At 39.3% G+C, this 21,794-nt stretch overlaps 1 protein-coding gene across 6 annotated transcripts in view; it reads left to right on the forward strand.

The window, feature by feature from the left end:
- Positions 1-21,794, forward strand: part of PPP1R12A (protein phosphatase 1 regulatory subunit 12A) — a 213,420-nt gene that overhangs the window by 79,051 nt on the left and 112,575 nt on the right. The gene's annotated exons all lie outside the window — the stretch shown is intronic.

The following is a 21,794-nucleotide window of genomic DNA, read 5'->3' on the forward strand; positions in this document are numbered from 1 at the left end:
GCAGCAGTGCAGTTCCCGAGCTATATTGGAGAGAGATGGCACACAAATCCCATTTTGGCACCAGACCACTTTACCACAGAGCACGTCAACAGAAAGGGCTACTTTTCTATGGTTATGCAAGCATTGATGGATCACCAGAGATGCTTTACCAATATCAGTGTTGGCTGGTCAGGAAAGGTGCATGACACTCACATCTTTAAGAACACCAAACTTTTCAGAAAGGTACTGGCAGATTACCACTGGCGATGTTGCAATGCCAATAGTGATCCCTGGGGACCTAGCCTTATCCTTTCTCCCTTGGCTCATGAAGCCACACATTAGCCACCTCAATAGCACCAAGAAAATATTCAACTAATGGTTCAGCAGATGCAGAATGATGATTGAACATGCTTTTGGTAGATTGAAGGGACATAGGTGGTGTTTACTCACAAGATTGGATCTCAGAGGGAAAAAAAATCGTAATAGTTATAGCTGCCTGTTGTCCTGCATAATGTCTGTAAAGCAAAGGAGGAGAAGTTGCCATCAGGGCAGCGGTGGAGAGTCTGTCTTCTTGCTGAGTTTGAACAGCCAGATACAAGGGCTATTGGAGATATACCAATCTCCTAGAACTGGAAGGGACCTTGAAAGGTCATCAAGTCCAGCCCCTTGCCTTCAGTAGCAGGACCAAGTACTGATTTTTGCCCCAGATCCCTAAGTGGCCCAAAGAGCTCAGCGGGGCTTTGAAAGAGCATTTTAACAGTGAACCCCAGTCAACTGTGCTGTAACTGGCGGTGCTGTTTTGGGGCCTGTTAGGAATTGTGTGGTGTTTGGTATGTATTTATTAATATAATTCTGTCAGTGCACTTACTAATTTTGCGATGCTTGCTGTACATTTATGAATATTGTTTGTCACTGATCCTGAGTTGTCACACTGTACAGTGACAAGTAAATAGATGCTTTCAGAATTATTAGACATTCTGCTGCATATGTTGTAAAAGATTAATTATTTTCCAAATAGAATTTTATTCAGTAACAAAACCAGTGCACTGAAAAATCTGTGCAATTTAAAAGCAAATACATAAAAACTTAATGGAACAGAACTTAAGGGGAAAGAACATTCACGAGTATTTTACCTACATATACACTGCTGTGAAAACCAGTATATACTATACACTGAAACGCAAGTACAATATTTATATTCCGCTTGATTTATTTTATAATAAGGTAAAAATGAGAACGTAAGCACTTTTTCAATAATAGCATGCTGTGACACTTCTGTATTTTCAAGTCTGATTTTGTAAGCAAGTAGTTTTTAAGAGAGGTGAAACTTGGCGGTAACAAGATAAAATTAGACTTGTGAAAGGAGTACAGTAGTTTTGAAAGGTTGAGAGCTATTGCTCCACTGGACAGGTGAAAGCAAGAAGCTTAACAGAGAGGTGTAGGGTTGAGCACTAGACCCTCCAAAAATAACTGGTTAACTGACTGGTCAAACATAGGTCAAAAGCAAAAATGGTCAAATATTTTAAAGCACTAATTTATTAGAACAGTAACAGCAGCAACAAAAAAGGAGTAAGAATTTATGATCGCCAAGAGGTTTAGATAGATGCTTATGCCTAATTCAAAAAATAAGTTACTTGAGTTATTTTAACTTGGAAAAATAGACAACACAGTTGAGAGAGAGAGAGAAGGGGGGAAGTTATGAAGGGAATTTTTGTTGAGAAGGAAGGAGTGGGGGGATTATTTACATGGGCATTTAATGTAGGCTGTTTGCTTTGTTGAGGATGCACCATACAGATTTGTTGTTGGGCACTTAATAGTTGTGATACTTTTGTTTAAGGGAGAAGCTTAATAGCTATGCATCTTTTCTCTGTGTTGGGTCAGGCAGTTTAATAACTGTGGACCCTCCTCTCCTTCCCCCATAGTTAATTTCTAAGTATTTGTCTAGTCAGTTTAGATTGTAAGCTCGTAGGGCCGAGACCATGCCTTAACTTGTTTAATGTGCTTTCTAAACTGCCACGTACAATTGATGGGTTGGTATACAAATAAAAATATATCAGAAGATATACGTTTGTTCTAGAAGATCCAGCAAATCAAGATGCTCAACTTTCAATTAGTTCACCTTTTTCACAACAGGTGGCATCAACATAGAAGTAGGCTTGCTAACAGACGGTAACATGATGTAATCAAAAAGGTAAAACAACACTTTTTTTTGCACCACACATCTATGCTGATGTAATCTTGACTTTCTGTCCAGATTGTTAAAATTCATCCATGTCCCTAACTATTGCAACCTCCTCTTCTCTGGTCTCCCCAGTACCCATGTCACCAGACCCTCTCATCCATACAAAAGCATAGCTGTTGAGATCCTCTTCCTTCCCAGTAACTCTGACCAAATCTCTGATTACCTCCACTGGCTCCTGCTATTTTAATTTATTTGTCCCCTTCAAGTACTTTCATAACCTTAACTCTCCTTCATAAATTTTATCTAAGTATGCCTGCCTTCACACTCCACCAAAATTGCCAGCCTCGGCTACCTATTTGTCCACTTCTCCCACAATCACTGCCCAATAGTACGTAAGAAAACTTAAGGAACAGCTGACATTCAGTTTAAAAGCTTGGCATATATTTACAAATATATGATATTATTCCTGTCCTCCGTGCTTCACCTATTGTATATCATCTTAGACTACGTTCCTCAGACCAGCACTGTGCCCTGTGTGCACTAAAAAAACTTCACATACAATGAGAGACCAATCTTAATAGGTCCTTTGCATATAGCTATAATACAAGTTAATTTTAGCTAGTTTGTAGAATCAACACTATATTTTACCTTCTCCACCTAGTCATTCTTCCTTCTTTTTCTTGTGCATCAAACCCTTTCAAATGTAACTGTTAAATGGAATGTTAACACAATAAAACCATTAATTAGGTTGTTATTTTTGGAAATGGCTTTCAGGGCAGCATACATATCTTCTACTTTGGTGGGTACAGGAGAATGCTTAAGTATTATTAAAAGTAATGTTCTAGCCTTTGAATCCTTGAAAACAAGTAGCTTAATTCAAATCAACTACACACTGACAATTATGCATGGTACAAGATCAGACCATGAGAAAAAGTCTATTTTTAGCAAACACTAATTTTTGCAGCTCAAGAGAAGTTACTGCCATTTCATGAAGTTTATTTTACATCAGTCTTAGCACTATATATAAAGCTCAGAAAAACACGTAGTATAAACATTTTAAAATTGCTACTATTAAATGCCATCTTGTGCTATTTCTCCTCCTCTTTGCTAGACTGCAATTTAAGATGCATAAGAAGGAAGAATTTGCTAGTAGCAAAAAAAGATTTCTAGGGTACCATATATACTCGTTCATAAGCTGAATATTTTTGGTAAAAAATAACTCATCAAAGAGCGGGGTTCAGCTTATAAACAGGTCTACACCAAAATTTGATGATTAATTTTATATCATTCTAATTCTTTAATCAAAATGTCATGCAGTATGAAGTAAAACACCTTACAGAAATCCAAGTACATTACATCAGCAGTGTTATCTTTAATCAAATAAATTAGTCTGACAGGATCTACTTTCCATAAACCCATGATGACTGGCATTAATATTAAACACCCTCCTTTAATTTTTTATTAATTTAGTCCCATATCAGCTGCTCCATTATCAATATATCAGAAAGTGGTGCTAGACGCAAAGAAGAATGGAATAGATGCCTGTCAATTTTGTGTTCAAGCTTGTGTTCTCACAGTAAGAACGTTAGAGAGACTCTGGGCTAGTCTCTCTGTATAGATGTGCATTTTAAGACAAACTCAAATCTGCAGTTCTATTAACAAACAAGTACATGACATCCACTTTAAGAATTCAAGACTATCAAGTGGGAAGAACTAGCAATATGTAAATAAATAAAATACTCGCTTTTGTTTTTTAAAAGATTTTTAATCTAACCTGGTTCACACACTGTCAAGCAAAGGAACAGTGAAGCAGCAATCCAAGGGAACCAAGCTACAATGGGCTTAGCAAAATTTAGAGGGAGTAAAAATCATACACTCTATTCCCCACTCCACCCCGAAAAAAGACAGCTGTGTAAAAGTCTAAAATTTCATAATACAAAAGCCACGAGTGAGAACCATTTCACAATGAGGGAGGTTGGCTGAAAGCCCCAGCAGACTTTTGTTGAAGCAGGTGGCCACAAGGGCTTCTAACCTCACCTCCCCATCACGATTTTGCAGAGCCACACGTTTGAATGGTTTAGTGTTTCCCCATCCCCAGTGATAAATGAGGTACGGCTTGGCAATCAGGAAATACCGTATTTTCCGCACCATAAGGCGCACCGGATTATAAGGCGCAGTCTCAATTACGGAGTCTATTTCTGTACTTAACCCATACATAAGGCGCACCGTATTATAAGGCGCATGCTAAAACATACGGTCTACAAAAAAAGGTAACGGTGTTCATAGTAAAAAAACTTTATTCTACTATTTAACAATACACTCACATTATTTTTTAATCACTCTTCTCCCACAAATCCATCAAAGTCCTCATCTTCTGTGTCTGAATTGAACAGCTGGGCAATTTCGCCATCAAACATGCCGGGTTCTCTCTCATCATTGTCGGAGTCAGTCTCGTTGCCAGGTGGCTGTTCAGCAATGATGCCAGCTTTTGCGAAAGCTCGGACAACAGTTAAAGCAGATACCTTAGCCCAGGCATCCACAATCCATTCACTGTTAGTAAAGGTGTGTTCGCCGTCTGTCATCCATCGCTCGCACGCCGCAACGCACTTCACTTTGAACGCCCTTTACACCAATGTCCAGCGGTTGGAGTTCTTTTGTTAATCCTCCGGAATGATGGCAAGCTCCGATTCATTTGCTTCACTTGGTTTTCACAGTAGTGGTGTCTCTTTACATACACCTCTCTCAGCCACTCTCATTTTTTCTCTCGTCATCCAGCCCTTTTGATTGGCCTTACGATGATTCCAGCTGGAAACTTTTCTTTGACATACACTCCTCTTGTCCATTACCGTGGCAACCACTTCTCATGCCCGTGGTGCGTGTCGATACCGTGCTGGTCCCCTTTTTCTCACAGTATGGTCACGGGGGGTCGTGGGGGCGAGGGGGACCCGTCCATGTGTTGGATGGTTGGGCTGGATCTTTTGTCGGTAATCTTTTACTTGTTACTCTAGGGAAGATGGCCAGCAAGTGTTCGATCTTCATGTCTTGTGCTACTCGTTGTTGCTTTCCAGTCGAATGGTGACTGTAGAGAGCTTCTCGGCTGTTCTTTGTTCAAATATCCATTGTTCAAGTTGGGTCTCTAAACTGTGGCCACCTCGTTTGTTCCAGCGGAAACTCTGTTTTAAATTTTCTTAACTTAGCGTCATTTCTTTCTTACTTCCTCCACTTCCGATTCATTGATTCATTGATGTTTCTTTCTTTGCTCTCTCTCATTTACAACGCGTAATGTCTAAGGAGGAGTGGAGAAGGTAAACGTCGCTATGCGTACGCACTATGCGTAATACGTTCTCAGATTGGTTTATCGCTGCCAGCGTGCGTAGTTTACGATTCGTCCCTGTGTCGCGAAAAATGGTCCGACGTCAGTCAATCAAAAGCGCTACCAAAGATTTTGAAACTCACTTGCACACATAAGGCGCACCGGATAATAAGCACGCCAATTTTTTTTTGAAAAAATGTAAGGCTCTTTAGGTGCGTGCGGAAAATAAAAAAAAATAAGTTAGAATTTTTTTTTTTTTTACACTTAGGGTAACCTATACTGTGTATAGTATATAGAGGGGAATAAACAAGTAATTGTATGAAATTTTAGTTTTGTACTGATTTTGCTAGTGCTTTTTATGTTGCCTGTTGTAAAATAGGCAAATATCTAGATGAGTTGATGTACTTGCTGGAAGACCTCTGTGTACTCCCAGGGGTATGCATACTCCTGGGTGAGAACCAGTGCTGTGACGGTCCTGTGATTCTTCCACCCTTTAGACCAGGTCTGCAGGCTACAGCACCCTGAGTATTAACTGTTTGGGTCCTGTGAGCCTTCCTTTAGGAGCTGTGATCAGTAGTGAATATAGTGACCCAAGCAGCCTTTTCAAAGCTAAATATTGTTGAATCACATCTGTAGGAACAAAGCTTAACAAGAGAGAAGGATTTTTAATGCAATAAAAGGTCTATACACACATTTTTCTTTACCTAAAGTCTAGGTAGGCCTAGCTTACCCAAGACATTCCATCTGTGGGGACCAAGGTTCAGTCTGCTCCCCAGCAGCAGTCTTTGCCCCTTTCTTTGTCTCTTGTCTTTCAGGAATGCATCTCTTCATAAAACCTGCCAAGTCCTTTGTCATCTTTGCTGCCTCTTTAGTCTGGTCAGACTGGTTTTAGCCTGCTCTCCAGACGGTCCAGGGTAGACTTCAAATTAGTTTTCTGCATTGTCATTTAAGTATTGGTAATTGGGCTGTCTGAAGCTATAAACTGCTTGTAAGTACAATTAAACTTACAATTAAGTACAATTAAACCCTGTTTGAAGTAACTCTTTATAATCATATAGCAAACAGCACAGGAACATATATATAAAATATTACAGGCAGCTCCCCTCACGTCCTTCACAGTCTGGATCCCAGTTACAGGCCTGAGTTACAAGGGAAAAGGTGGTGTTAATAACAGAATTGGGAGTGTGGAGAAGGCTTCAGAGAATGATCAGAAGTTCAGTTTTGTCAAGTTCAGATTGATGTTAGAGTGCTGAGATCTCCAAGGCTGAGATATGGGATTGAATAGAGGGAGAAGCTTCAAGGTAAATCAGAGTAATCAGAATTTTAAATGTTTTTGAAACACTGAAAGCAATGATCACCAGAGAAACAGTGTGTGTTTGTTTTTTAAAGAGGAAATAGACATGGTTGGACCCTTGTGGTATCTCCCCAGAGAATGAGGGATAGGACAACTCCTGACACAGGCGTTGAAGGAGAGTGTCAGAAAGTAGAAAGAGAAGCAGAAGAGGGGAAATTTTACAGCCGAGGAAGGATAGTATTTCAAGGAGGGGGTGATTGCCCTCTCAACTGTTCTTAGGTTTCAGAGTAGCAGCCGTTTGGTCTGTATCTGCAAAAAGAACAGAAGTACTTGTGGCACCTTGGAGACAAACAAATTTATTTGAGCATAAGCTTTTGTGGGCTAAAACTCATTTTCCACTGCATGTATCCAATGAAGTGGGGTTTAGCCCACGAAAGCTTATGCTCAAATAAATAGTCCTGAAATGTCTAGACTCATTGACCATGGAGACATATTTTAGGTGTAGGCATGGTAAAGAAAACAGTACACTAGTTTAATTGGTTGATCTACTTTTGGTTAAAAATTATCAAGTGATGCTGCAGATTCTTTATTATCTAATATCTGTTTACTATTTTTGACCACCCTCACCTTTCATTCTTGAAGATCCTTGCAAAGATAAAACTGAGTTGTATTTGACAGGCTCCATTCTTTTTCTGATATGGTTGACAGTTCATCTGTCCTGAGGTCTTTATGGTACTGCAGGATACTGTTACAACTTCTTCTTATATGAACATGAATTTCCTAGAAAAGATAGTACACTAATCAGATTAGTTTGCTGATGGTGCTGAATTTAGTCTTTCATCAGTCTCTGCCTGTGCCGTTGATAAACTTTCCCAATGTGTAGGTGTGATTGAGACTTAGATGAGAACCAACTGGTGGAAGCACACAGATGATACTGTTGATAGATTAGGGGAAACAGCATGAACGGGCAGAGATGGTAACTATTCCTTCGAGGGGATCTGGCATACTTTTGTTACTCTAGTAATTTTCAGGTCTTGGGCCCCTGGTCACTTCAGGAAGTACAGGTAATAGCAGTGGCCAGTGTTTGACAGCAGATTTCATGATGTTATCCATGCCTTCATGCCCTCAAGATTGGATTATAGCAATGCACTCTATTTGAGACTGCATCCCAATATCACTTGGAAATTGCATTGGCCAGTATGGAGCTGCCACTTGTTCTCTAAAGAGTACATTAGCTTGCCTTACCTACGTTGTTAGGTTTTCAAGTTCAGATCAAAGAACTGATCTCTAAAGCAGGGGTTCTCAACCTTTCTCTTTCTGAGGCCCCTCCAACATGCTATAAAAACTCCACGGCCCACCAGTGCCACATCAACAGTTTTTCTGCATATAAAAAGCCAGGGCAGGCATTAGGGCAGAGTCGGGCAAACTACAGCCCGCAGCCCCTGTCCGCCCCCTGAGCTCCTGGCCGGGTGGCTAGCCCTTATCCCCTATGTCCCCCTTCCCCTGCAACCTCAGTTTGCTGTGCCACCAGCGCTCTAGGCCGCTCATGCAGGGTAGTGCAGCAGCGTGTCTGGCTATGGCCAGGAGGCATGGCTCCAGACATGCTGCTCTGAGCGACATGGTAAGGGGGCTGGGGGCTTGGATATGGGGCAGGGAGTCCTAGGGGGCAGTAGGATGGGGCAGAGGTTCGGGGGAGACAGGGGATGGGGGATAGGGGGTGGGATCCTGGGGGGCCTGTCAGGGGGCAGGGGTGTGGATAGGGGTCCTATCTCCTAGGTATCACTGGAACTGGAAGGCAGTTCCAGACACACCAGCAACCAGGGTTGGATTGACCCAGTACTTCGTAAGTATGCCATGCTATCACTTCTGAGGGCCCCATCAGTTCATTCAAAATTGAAGCTTTACTTCTTTTATTAAAGTTCTAGTGCTGATCCTTGTGTAGTCTGAATGTGAAGCAAAACACTGTTTTGCACAGTTTAGAGCACTTACATTATAGCAACTGCAGTGTGTACTAGGTGGTGCAGAGAAGAGGACAATGACAAGGTCCCTTCTCTGAAAGGCTTTGTCTGTGTTTCATTACAAACTCAGTTAAAAATTGTAATGTAGATAGTGACATGGCTGGTTACAAACATGGTCATTGTCCAAACCCCACATGGTTAACATCCAGTGCTCTCAAATGAATATTAAGTGTGTCTCATTTTTCATCTCTTTCAAGCTGTCTTGTGGTTTTCTTCCTGTAATGGATTTGGCACACTTTTGCGATATATACTGGACCTTCTTACCATGTCCGTGTATTCTGTGTAGCCAGTCTTCCTTCTTGTCAGCTCCCAGTTCAGTAGGACACTCCAAAGCATATTTACTATTGTGTTTAGCCTTCCAGTTCTTTGCTGAAGTGGTAAAGAAAGCCGCTCAGATTCCCCCAAAACCTACGTAAATACAGTTAATGTGCTGTGTATAGACACCATAGGCTGACCCATGATAATTTCTATGTGACGTTACAAAAACATGGTTGTATTTGCTGTGTAGATAGGCCCTTAGAAAATGAGTGGGAATGCGATGTTGGTAGGAGGATGACAAATTTGAGATTAAAAGGAATTGTTAGGCACGCAATGTGATGGTTCCATATGTTGTTACTTAATAAATAATTGGTTGAGCGGAGGGCTAGAGTTTCTCTTGACAGAAATGTATTTTCAGGAGAAGACTCGAAGGGTGTATTAGATTGGTGAAATATGCCGAAGTAGTAGCTCCATAGTGTGAACTGCCCCATTCATCTAAATGATCATGAGTTTGATATGTCCTGGGTAGTGTAAAAGTCTCATACTGTAATATGGAAACACCTTGCTAAATATAGAGACCTGTTGATTATATTACTGCATAATGTTTCTCTAAACAAAAAGATATGTTCAGTGTTGTAATGATTAATGTTTTATTTCTGATGTTTGTGGCAATGACTTGTAAACCTGTTACAAGTTCCTAAATAAATAGCTATATATTTTTTTTTAGTTTGATAATGACAATATCAATGTCAACATTGGGTTTTGGGTTTAGACTTTGGGATTTGGTGGATGCAATGTGTTCCATCTGAAACTTTTTGTTGCTCTCTAGTCAGAGTTGGAGTTTGAATGTGTGAGACTTGTTTAGTTGTGTGAGATTTGTAAAAAAAACAAAAAACAGTTGTTTCATTTCTTAGTTTTCTAGCACTTTTGGACAATGTCCTACCTCAAAAATAGGCTGGTCTAGAAACTCCATCTTTATCTTGTTCATCCATTCTCAGTGAGGACTAATACCTCCCTTTTTCTTGTAACTGTTGTTCATTTGGGGGAGAGAAGCAGAACACTTGTATGGTTTTAAAATCCCTGGTGTATAAAAGATACCAACCTAGACATGGTGAAAAATACCTGTGCCACCATGCCGTTTTAAGGCCATAGCTAAGAACATGAGAATGGTCTGACCTAGTATGGCCAATGGTCTGTCTAGCCTAGTATCTTGTCTTACGACAGTGGACAGTGCCAGATGCTTCAGAGAGAATGAACAAAACAGGTCAAGTGTTGTGATCCGTCCTGTTGTCCAGTTCCAGGTTCTAGCAGCTGGAAGAGCATGGGGTTTTGTCCCTCACCAACTTGGCTAATAGCCATTGATGGAGCTATCCTCCATGAACTTACCTAATTCTTTTTTAAACCCAGTTATGCTTTTGGTCTTAACATCCCCTGGCAATGAGTTCCACAGGTTGACTGTGTTGGGTGAAATGCTTCCTTATGTTTGTTTTAAACCTGCTAACTTTTAACTTCATTGGGTGACCTCTGGCTCTTGTGCTATATGAAAGGGTAAATGACACTTCTTATTCACTCTCTCCATACCATTCATGATTTGATAGACCTCTGTCATATCCCCTTTAACTGTCTCTTTTCTAAGATGAACAGTCTCGGTCTTTTTAATCTCTCCTTATTTGGAAGCTGTTCCACATCCCTAATCCATGCACTGTAAAAGAATAAAACAATTGTGCACTGTTTGTGTACTATAATTATTTATAATAATTAAAATCAAATATACAGTGTAAAAAATCACTTTCTTTTCCTTCCTATTTCTGTTCTGTTTGGATTCTTACACCATACCCATCATGGTGTTATCTGGCTTTATTTCCTTTTTTCTTTCCTGTAAATAGATCATGGTATATCTTTTCCTGCATTGTTTTCTGGGGTTTTTTTCCTGTTTTTTTCCCTCGCTAATCCCGTTCTCTAACTGCTGTAAGAGGTGTGGGTTTCTGCTATTCTACCTCCCCCCACAGAAGGGAAGGAAGCCTGAAGCAAAGGAGTTTTAGCTACAACTCCTATAATAGGCAGATTCTGCTACAGAACTTAAGGAGAGCAGGTAGTGCTCCCTCAGAGTTGTCTTCACGTTGCCCAGCAGCAGCTCAGGACCTGTCAATTTTACTTTTCCCAGACTAATGGAATTTTGCCATTCTGCATTAGATCTATTAATTACTTTCCTGACACACATAGGTGAGGCTGGTGGAAGCTGTCTTACTCTCTGAAACAGTGTATTTACACTGCAGACAAGCCATACTGGAAGTAGGGTTTCATAGAGATTTTCCTCTGTATGAAGGATTTCTTTAAAAGACTAGGTGGTATTGAGCAACTTACTGCAAAATCCTCATTCGTTTTCCTGTATTGTGAAATGCAGTTTAAGGGGGGGGGGGAGGGTGAGAGAAAGGCAAACCCCTCCCACATCAATACAGTTGTTTAAAAAAATAAATCTGATTTTGTTTCTATAGACCTGAAGAATATATTGTAACATTCACAGATATATGTTTATAATGAAATAGATTTGTGATGTGTAGTGACTTCATTGTTGTGGAATATACCTGTTATTTCATTATTGGCATGAATTAAAAATTGTTTCAAATTTATTGATTTGATATTATGGGTAAAAGTAAATGGATTGCTCTTTTGAAACTGACTCTTAAAAGAAGCCTAAAAATCTGTTTCACGGGAGGGGAGGGGAAAGGTTATGTTTATTTCTTCGCTTTCAGTGCTATAAAATTTAATGATAACCTTAGAGTAAAGGTTATTTAGAAAAAATTGCTTAGAGTACTTTTTGAGATTAGATTAATATGGTACAACTTTTTTGGCTTTGTATTTTTTGAGGGGTGAGGTGAGGTTGTTTTTGGTTCTTTGCTGTCCAGGGGACTAAATTCTTTGCCTTAAACCTGTGAAAGTCCATTGACTCCAAAGTAAAAAGGTACATACCAAGATAGAATTTGGTACTGTATTGTCTGTGTTGATATAAAATATTCACTTTTTAAAAGTGAGTTTTAATTTTTAAAATTTTAATTTTTAAAAATATTGTGGATAAGTATGAAAATGCTAGGTCTTTTATTTAATACTTTAGTGCTTTGAGATTTGTGGATGAAAAGTATTACATAAGAGTACAAATATTAACTTTAATTTAAAAAGTGTATACTATGTTTCTTGATACTTTTCACTTAGTTGTAGATTTGCCTGCCTTCCTGAATTCCTAATAGCTTTTCCCTTTAATTTAGAAATAAGGTTTTTCTGGGGTCAATCCTTTTTCCAGTTTAATCAATGGCAGAATTCCCATTGAATATTAGTATTATGTTCATTAAAATCCTGTTGTGGTGACTTCTGTCTTTTTCTAAAAGTATTAACCCCAGGGAAAGTGAACAGTAAAAGGGTCATTTGATAAGCTATTATAATGTTTTAGAATACTCTGACCTCTTAATATTAAGCTCTCTCTCAAACTCTGTTTTTTAAATGTGATAAAAAGAAACTTAACTGTGTAGACAGATATTTTAGCAGAATTCTCCTGTGTTAATAAATGAAGGGATTTGCAAAGTATACTTTAAAGGTGAACTCTAGAGGTTTTATTTAAACAAAACCATAGAACTTGTATGATTCTAAAAGCTGTTTAAAAACATAGTTAGTGGTATATAGACACAGATTTGAAACGATAATTTACTATTAAATCCTGAAAACTAAGCAGCACACAATACTTCCTTAGTTCCTCTGCCAGTAACTGACGTCACAGCTATCATGAAGATAGATTTTCCAGTCTTAACTTCATATAGACTCCCAGTAATTTTTTCCACAAAATTGATTTTGAGCTCAGATTTCTTATGTGTAGTGTCTACCACAAAGAGAAATATATAAGGAAGTGTTAAATTGGTGAATCTCTTCTTGAGTATGCTTAGAAAAGTATGTTACCCTTATTTAAAAAGACTTCCTGCACTGGAATAATATAGTTTTCAATATTAAGCTTGTAACATAGAATTGATAACTTTTGGTTCAAAAATAACATCACCTGGCTGAAAATGACACATTGGCCCTACAGGCTACTTAAATAACCAAACAAAAGTGCATATCCTAAATTTACATCCTGAGGGATGCTCATGGGTTTGTATAACTAGAGACCTTCCAGGAGGCATCCTCAACTTGGACTTCAGTATAATTTCCACTACTTGCATCCGAAGAAGTGGGTATTCACCCACGAAAGCTCATGCTGCAAAACTTAAAAAAAAACTGTTAGTCTATAAGGTGCCACAGGATTCTTTGCTGCTAGTATAGTTACAGAACGCTGACTATTGCATATGGCAGTCCTCTTTTTTTCACTTGTTAAATCTTGGTCCAGACTTCTAGGAGAGGTCTTTTCTGAATTTAAGAACAATTTGTCTGGCCACTTTTCCCACTTGGTGACAATTTCTTTCAGTCTCCATCCTAATAAATATCAGATCCAGCAGTATCAACCATCCAGTTATCTCCCTAATGACCTTGCAAACCTGGTTCCAGAAACTAAGTATTCTAGCAGCGCCACAATGAAGATACATGCCCATCTTTCTACTGCCATCCTTTTAAGTAATATTGATTAAATCTTAAATCATGATGTCTAGAAGTCCTGTACAACAAAGTAATTCTTTATGCCTAAAGTAGATTAGAGCTTGAGCGTTGTGCCAGATTCTGAAGCAGTCTCTCTCTAAACCCTTTAATTCCCTATTTCCGTTATCTGTGTTTCAAAGGAAGCCCCCTCCCTCTCTGGTCACAAACCATGTCCCAGTATACTGTAGAGATTAGCTTAATATTAATAGAGTTTTGCAATAGTTTTTGCTGCATCACACGAAGATCTTGAGGCAGAGTTTTTAAGCCAAGCCCTGAGAGAAAATATTGGCCTTCAGACCTGTTGAAACCGGGACTTAGAGTAGACAAAATTTGGCATTTATCTTATAGGAGAATTAATCTTTGACTCTGAATTATTGAAATGCCATGTTTTTATTAGGAAAGGTTTTTTAATGCATTTCCTGTAAATGGGTGAAAGTGTGTCAGGGTTTCTAAATAGTAATGTAAGGGGAGAGTTGCTTTCTTATTTTTCAAGATAGGACCTGCAAACTTTAGTCTAAATTCTGCATGTAAGAGCTGTTGAGGGATATATACAGAGTAGAGTTCCTAAAATATATAGGCCACAAACAAAGTTTTACCTCCCCAGAAGAATGGGATTTCAAGGCAAACTTCTTTCTCCAATATTGGCCAAGCCATGTAGTATAGCCCAGTGGCCTAGTTTGCTTTATTATATTCACTGCTACTGTAGCCCAGGGGGCTAGTGTGCCTTCATTATATTTACTGCTTTGCATTATATTCAGCAGTAATGCAAGAAACTTACAGGCCTGTATCTGGTAAGACATTAGCTTCAGCAAGTTAGCATACATATGTCTTGGACCTTTCAGCTAAATAAATGGAGCTAAAGCATAAGGTTCAGGTATGATTGTGACCTTTAACATAGAGGATGCATTAAAGCAGGTTGGCACATCCTAAGTTCATCCCCTTTTAAACTTAACAGGTACACCACAACTTAGAACTTGGAAATATCCGAAATAATTAGTTAAGACCGAAGTAACAAATGTGATATCTAACCACAAAAGGGCCATAGTAACGAATTGACAAATATAATAAATTGAGATCATTGATATACTAACCTATAGGAAAAAGACACTCCATCGTTAGTGAGGTGAAGAAATACAAATAAGGAAAAGGGAAAAATCCCCTACTGAACATGCATCAAACATAATGGCATCTGTGTAACATATTATAAAAGTGGCATCCCAGCCTAGGGGCGGTAGCAGAGAGAGATGTAGCCCTTGGGAGCTGCCAAAATGATGGCCACTGGTGGTGATGGGGAAGCTGATAGTGATGAGAGAGATTATGGGTAACATTTCAAGTTGTGCTGCAATGGATGGTGTGAGTATATGGGTGTGTAGATGTACATTCTGTAGTATCTCTATTTTACTAAGTTGGGGTGTTTGTGACTGTGCTAAATGTACTAATAAACTATATTTGTAAATACAAGGTTTCCTACATTGTAAGTGTTGCAACTGTGCACATCAGGGTTCCCAACTATATAATAATTTAAATAATACTGGGCCTGATCTTTGGGCAAGAACCTGTCAACCCTCAAAGTGATAACTGGGGATTCTTAAGTACCGTAATTAATATAACTAATACATAATCTAAGGTCAGGTTACAGTAGTGTTCAGAAACATCTGGACAAGAGAGGGTCTGATTTTTTTGAGCAGGGAGGGCATGCTTTTCCCTGTACCCACAGTATCACACCTGCCATTCTTAGCCCTCACAATTTTGAGTCCACATAGTTGTGCATTTAAGAATGATTTTTCAAACCTGAAGTATCCAAACTTGAAAACTCTTGGTCCAAAGATAGCCTTGGCAGTGAGTGACCAGACTGCTGTTTCTCTCTCTTTTTTTAAACATGCATCTCTAGAGAAATCTCTAATGGAATGTGCATATCTCTCAAAATGTATCCTTTATATCTGTAGAGGGTACTCTGCTTAATAACACTTAAAAAAAATGAAATACAGTGCAGTGCATAGCCAGTTTGTCCAATCCTTTGATAATTTTTTTAATCTCCAAATTTAACTTGTTTTGAGTACTTTGTCCAAAAGTTTTGAAGGAGTTTAAAAATCTGAAAAGACTTGCTTGTAATAGTTTGATTCCGCTGTATATTGAATGTTTACTTTTCCATTGCCTCAGAACTTGCCTTGCTGAAAAGAAACTGGTTGGACATGGTATCAAAGGTTCCTGTTATTTTATTGGAACTGTACAATGGTGGTTTCCTTTCCCCAAATACTTTCACAATGTTGGATTAACTAGATTTAAAAAGAATAAAAGTACATTAAAATTTGTGTACCTACTTATGGTTAAATCTCTTTTCCTTTCCTTCCTTTCCAGCAACTTTTGAACTTTTGGAAGTAACATAAGAAAGTGACTTTGCATGTGCCATCTTTGACTTTTTTATAAGTTGCCAGACCCTATCCGGATGATTCTAGATGTCATTTCTATCCCTATAAGAAAGATCTATTTTGCAGTGTCAAAATTAAAATTTATCTAATCCTCACAGCATTTTTTAAGCTTGGAAAATAAGTTGGAAGTGAGAACTTTTACATATTTATAGTGTGGTTTAGATTTGTGGAGTACTTTCTAGAGCTTCTACTCCAGTAACTTTCACAAATAGAATGCACTTTTCAGCAAATACCATTGCATTTGTGACAAATAATTTGCACAGAAATGCAAACTTTAAATTGTGCCATTATTATTAAAGCAAGTCTCACTATTCTACACGTCATAATTTACAGAACAATAGTGATTTCCACACTTCTCAGAAAAGATGTTAGAGCAAAAATGCTTATAGGTGTTCTCATAGTAATATTTTATTTTTACAAAATGTATTTCTGTGTATAGTATGTACTGAAACAAGGTAGATGAGGTAATATCTTATTGGGCCAACTTCCTTTGGTGCAAGGGACAAGCTTTCTAGCTTCACAGAGCTCTTTTTCAGGTCTGGAGAAGGTAACCAGAGTGTCTAAGCTAAATTTAAGGAGGGACAGATTTAAGTATAAGGGTTTTTCACAAGCTGTAGGAGACCACTTAAAATGAAGTGGGCAATTAAGTGTTAGCAGGCAGTAAGGTGTTACAACTTTTTGAAATAAGCCATAATACTAGTGTGTCTAAGTCCATGGTTCAGTGTCCAGCAGAGTTATGAATTTAAGTTCTCGGGCTCATCTTTTTAAGTGTTGTGCTGGCGCTCTTGAGGATGAGGACTAAAAGCTGAGATTTGGAGTGATCACTTTGTGAAAATATCTGTGGACATGGCACCATTGCTACAATGTTCACTTCCTCTAATCCCCCTCCCCCTCCAAACTACACACACACCTTTCAAGAACCATGGGTCTTACTGCTTATCAACAACACCTGGTGTGCATCAGATGCCCGAGCAACACCTATGTGGGTGAAATCAATCATTATGCTTTTGAATGAATTCTCACATAAAATTGTTTAAAAAAAAATGCCGTATCACCCATGGACGAACATTTTTCATAAAGCAATCATTCCACACTCGATCTCGCAATCCTTGTCCTCCAAAGACACCTGCACAGTACCTTCAAAAGTCAACTTAAATTAATGGGAACTTAAAGTCATGACTCTGGTGGACATAAAAACCATGGGCTTAACGGACGCATTGGTTTTATGGGTCATTACAACAATTTGTGATGGCTTACTACCTGCTAACCTTAATGTCCACTTCATTTTAAGTGATATCCTGCAAAGTGTGAACCCATGCTTACTGGTCCATCCCCACCAGCTTAGACACTGGTCCATCCCCACCTTCTTCAGACCTCAGGAAGACCTCTCTGAAGCTTGATAGCTTGTCCCTTTCACCAACAGAAGTTGGTCCAATAAAAGACATTACCTCACCTACCTTGTCTCTTTCAGATCCTGGGACCAACACAGCTTCAACAACACTGCAAACATATAGTATGTACTATGAAGTATTTTCCTAAATCAAACTAAACTACAGTTGTCAATATTAAGTGCATTTGTCATGTATTGTCTTGCCTTGATTGTAATGTGCAACAGATCTCCCATTCATGTGTGCAAATTGATGAAATTGGAACCACATTATTAAAATTCATTAAATTCATATTTAGCTTGAAGTGCAACTTGCCATGAAAGTCACTGTGAAAAATGCCCATTGCTTTCTCGAATACGACGGTCAGGTCTTGATGCTCCTTAATTTTCATTGAAGCCAGTCACCTTTTTCTTCCTGTCAGTGCTGCAGAGCCAAAATACCTTCATACAGAGAAGTGGTATTCTGTTCTGTCTCAAGAGTTAGCAGGTTCTTCTTTGAGTAAATGCATCTGTGTATTCTGCTTCGGGGGGGGGCGGGGTGCCAAGTGTACTGGGGCTGGAGAACTTTGCCTAGCAATTCCTGTAATGGGGCACTGATTGCGCCTTGTGGCCCATAGCTTCTCCACGGCTATATGAGACAGCAGTGCCCCAATCTCCCTCAGTTCCTTCTTACTGCCCATGGCTAGAGTTGGAGCTCTATGTGGTTCTTACCTTGCTCCTCCATCTCTTCAGAGAGGCTCCTGCACCAAAGCATGAAATTGTAGCAAGCAGAATCTGAGGGTGACCTCCTATCTGATAAGGGCATCAGTGCGGAAGCAGGCCACATGGCCTGTTTGAGCAAGTGCTACATAAGACGAAGATCCCTCACCATCTGCATCCATTTGGTGAACAATCTGCAAATCAGACACTGCTCCTTAACATGAGCATCACCTAGGCCCAGCGAGTACCCTGTATGGGGATCATTGTCCATTGTGTGTGGGAGCAATCCCCAACAATGTTTAAACCCTGGCGAGGGCGTCACCAAGGAAATATTTAAACTACAGCTACCTAACACTAAATCTAACTAGCACTATATTAAAGGTACTAATTAACTATGCAACTAGAAAAGTCACTAAAAATAGTCAAGGGCTTGTATTGGCATCCACATGATGTTAACAGAATCCACAGCCAAACAAGCCAGTCCTGCTTTTTCCTGTCAGTGTCTTCTCTATATAGACTCTGGATTTTGACTCTACCCCTTTTTGGGAGGTGTGGTTAACAATTCCATCCTCCAGACATTTTAGCAAGGAACACTGCTTTTTATTTAGGCAAGTGAACAAAGTCTTTTTTACACTACATATGTAGAGAAATCAAAAGACAAGGCACATCCTTTCCTTGAAGAGGGAAGAGAGAAATTCTGTTCAATACATTTAGCAGTCAAGAATGTCCAATGGAAATACCTAATTATTAAGTGCCTGATTTTCAGATGTATTCATTACCCACAACTCCAAATGGGTGTGGTCAACTGCATTTATTGAATTTCCAGATCTGAAACTCCTACACATTTGACCTAAACCTAAGTGTTTAATAAATGCTACTATTCAAACTATACACATCTCAGAAACAGTTCTAAGGTACTTCAGACACTAGCATCAAAGCAGGATGAGCAAAATCAGTCCTGCATCTGGAATCCATCAATGTTACATGGCAGTAGAGTCAAATGATAAATGTTTTAAATGGTTCTTAGCAATAGACACAAGCGATTGATTGGCTGCTGCTAACAATAGCTGTTCATCCCATTGCTTTCCCAACTGTCTAGCAAATAAGTTCTGTGACTTTCAGTGGAGATGCGCTGTTTCTAGTAAAAATCTCCCCTGTGTATCATGAATATCCATAAATAGTAATAATAATTAATAGTAATCTTTATAACCATGGACAAGAAGATGGTATGTTGCATCACTTGACAAAGGCAAAAATTAAGGAAAGTGGAAAAGAAATCATAGGATGCTAACATTTCAATCAGTGGGATTTTAATACTGGTGGATAGACTTCTCCTCTGAAGAGCAATCCTCAAAAACTGGAGAGGGATTGTTTACATGTCCTTAGAGAGAAATGATGAAACCTTGAAGGCTATTTTTTTTTCTCTGGTGCGCAGACTTGCTTTCATTAGCCATACACTCAATTTCAGTTGTTGCAGTATCTTACATTGTCACAGTCTGGATAAAATGGCAAAAAGAACAATGTACAGGCATGTGTGGTAGTGGTGTGTGCTCTGGTATGGAGCATGAGCCTGAAAGGATGGGTAGGACACTTCAGCCAAAAGTAGTCAGGTGTAAATTCACTAAGATATTCCCTGGAAAAGTTAGCAATTAGATCAGAGACCACCTCGGAAGAGTATTGCCCAGTTTATATGCAAGTCTTGCTAATAGCCGATTTTTAAAAAATGTTGGTGCCTAAAATTCTGTTTCACAACCTGTATTCAGGACCCTAAATAAAAATGGCTGGGCATCTGCAGTCCCCATAGGTTATATATTTCCTATATGTAATATGACAGGAAACAGCTTTCTTAATTTGAAAACTTAAATCCTGCAAATATAGATGTCTCAGGCCCCTATGTTCTTAAGAAAGCACATTATATCTGTCTATATCTATCACCAAAGGGAGTGTGCATGTGTAATATACGGAAGGCTTATGCTGAAGAGATTTGTGGCTCATTCTTAAATTGTAAGCTCTTTGAGGCAAGAACCGTCTTTATGTGTACAGTGCCTAATACAATGGGGTGCTGATTTGGACCCCTGCGTACTACTGTAACAAAGTAAATCCATAAGAGAGGTAGTAACCTCATGATCAAAAATTTGTAAGGCTGCAATCTAGAGTGGTGCTGATGCTTCAGTCACTATCGATTGGGTGCTTTGACAACAGTAGAATATACGTTGGGCTGCAAGGTTCCGAAGACTTCATAGACTTATAGTTTAATAGAGATAAGGGAGTTAATCAAGTTCTAACTATTAAAATGTCTGTCGTATGTCTCCTTGTTGGAACCTATCTATTTGATATTCCAGAACCAGGAATAAATTCCTCCTGATCTGGATTGTTGACTCCAGGTCTCAGTGCCTACCCTAGGTTTAAAGTAAAACATTTTACATATTGAAACATATTGGGATAGCTCCGTGGTTTGAGCATTGGCCTGCTAAACCCAGGGTTGAGTTCAATCCTTAAGGGGGCCATTTAGGGATCTGGGGCAAAAATCTGTCTGGGGATTGGTCCTGCTTTGAGCAGAGGGGTGGACTAGATGACCTCCTGAGGTCCCTTCCAACCCTGGTATTCTCTGATTAGACACCAAACTGCTGGAATGCTCAACCTACCTAGACAAGGGTGGATGGGCGTGCACGTGCATATATATCTAACGATGATGTAAAGGGCCCTGCTAGCAAGAACTGGGGTCAGCCCTCTGGCGAAATGCGCAATAACTTCTTCAACTTGTGCTGCTGCACAGGAAGGTGCTTGGATTTTTGCCAGTATGTGAATCTGTACCTTGCTTGGGGGAGTGCCATCTCTATATGCAACTTTGGCTAGTATATCTCTAAATTTGAATCCTCGCTCCCTCTAGGTGTTATAATGGAAACAGAATATTTTTGCTGCTGCCAGAGCTTTGTGGTTGCTGCAAGGGGGCAGGCCTTCAGTATGCTATTCCTGCAGCATCCTCTTGGCAGCTGAAAGATGAAGGGAGTAGAAAAGAGGTCTTCAGTAGTTGTCCTCCCTCCCTTCTTCTGTTGTTCATAGCTTTTCCCCATCAACACCTGCACTATGAAATTGAGGTGATTAAGTTTCACCACTGCTTAAAGAATTCTGAATAGTGAGAGTGAAACTGAGCAGTCTGGTTAACTTTTCTGCTGCTTGGCTAAGTTAGGAGCAGAATTGAAGGCACTGGTGTTATTCTTCTTCCCAAATCTGCAAAGAATAAGGTATCAACCTTCCGAATGTTATCTTTGCAATCATAAGTACTAGGAATGTCAACTTTCTTAATTTGAAAACTTAAATCCTGCAAATGTAGATGTCTCAGGCCCCTATGTTCTTCAGGGAAACCTTTCATTTACCATTGGACTGTCTCTTTTTGTGCCCCCAAGCCCTGAAGAGATCTATCAGTATATGACTGAGAATTTTTTCAGTGGCTAACTGCAGAGATTGGTACCATATACTAAGATGCATTTTATCTGAAATGCTGCCCTAAACAGCTAACACTTGTAGGTAAACCTATGGTCTTATTCTTACTGTATATGTATGTGTGTGTAATATCAAATATTTAGTTGCAGTGTGTGGTCCCAGGTTCTAACAGCTTTT

Source organism: Mauremys reevesii, linkage group 1, assembly GCF_016161935.1.
Source record: "Mauremys reevesii isolate NIE-2019 linkage group 1, ASM1616193v1, whole genome shotgun sequence".
NCBI classification, from domain to species: Eukaryota; Metazoa; Chordata; order Testudines; family Geoemydidae; genus Mauremys; species Mauremys reevesii.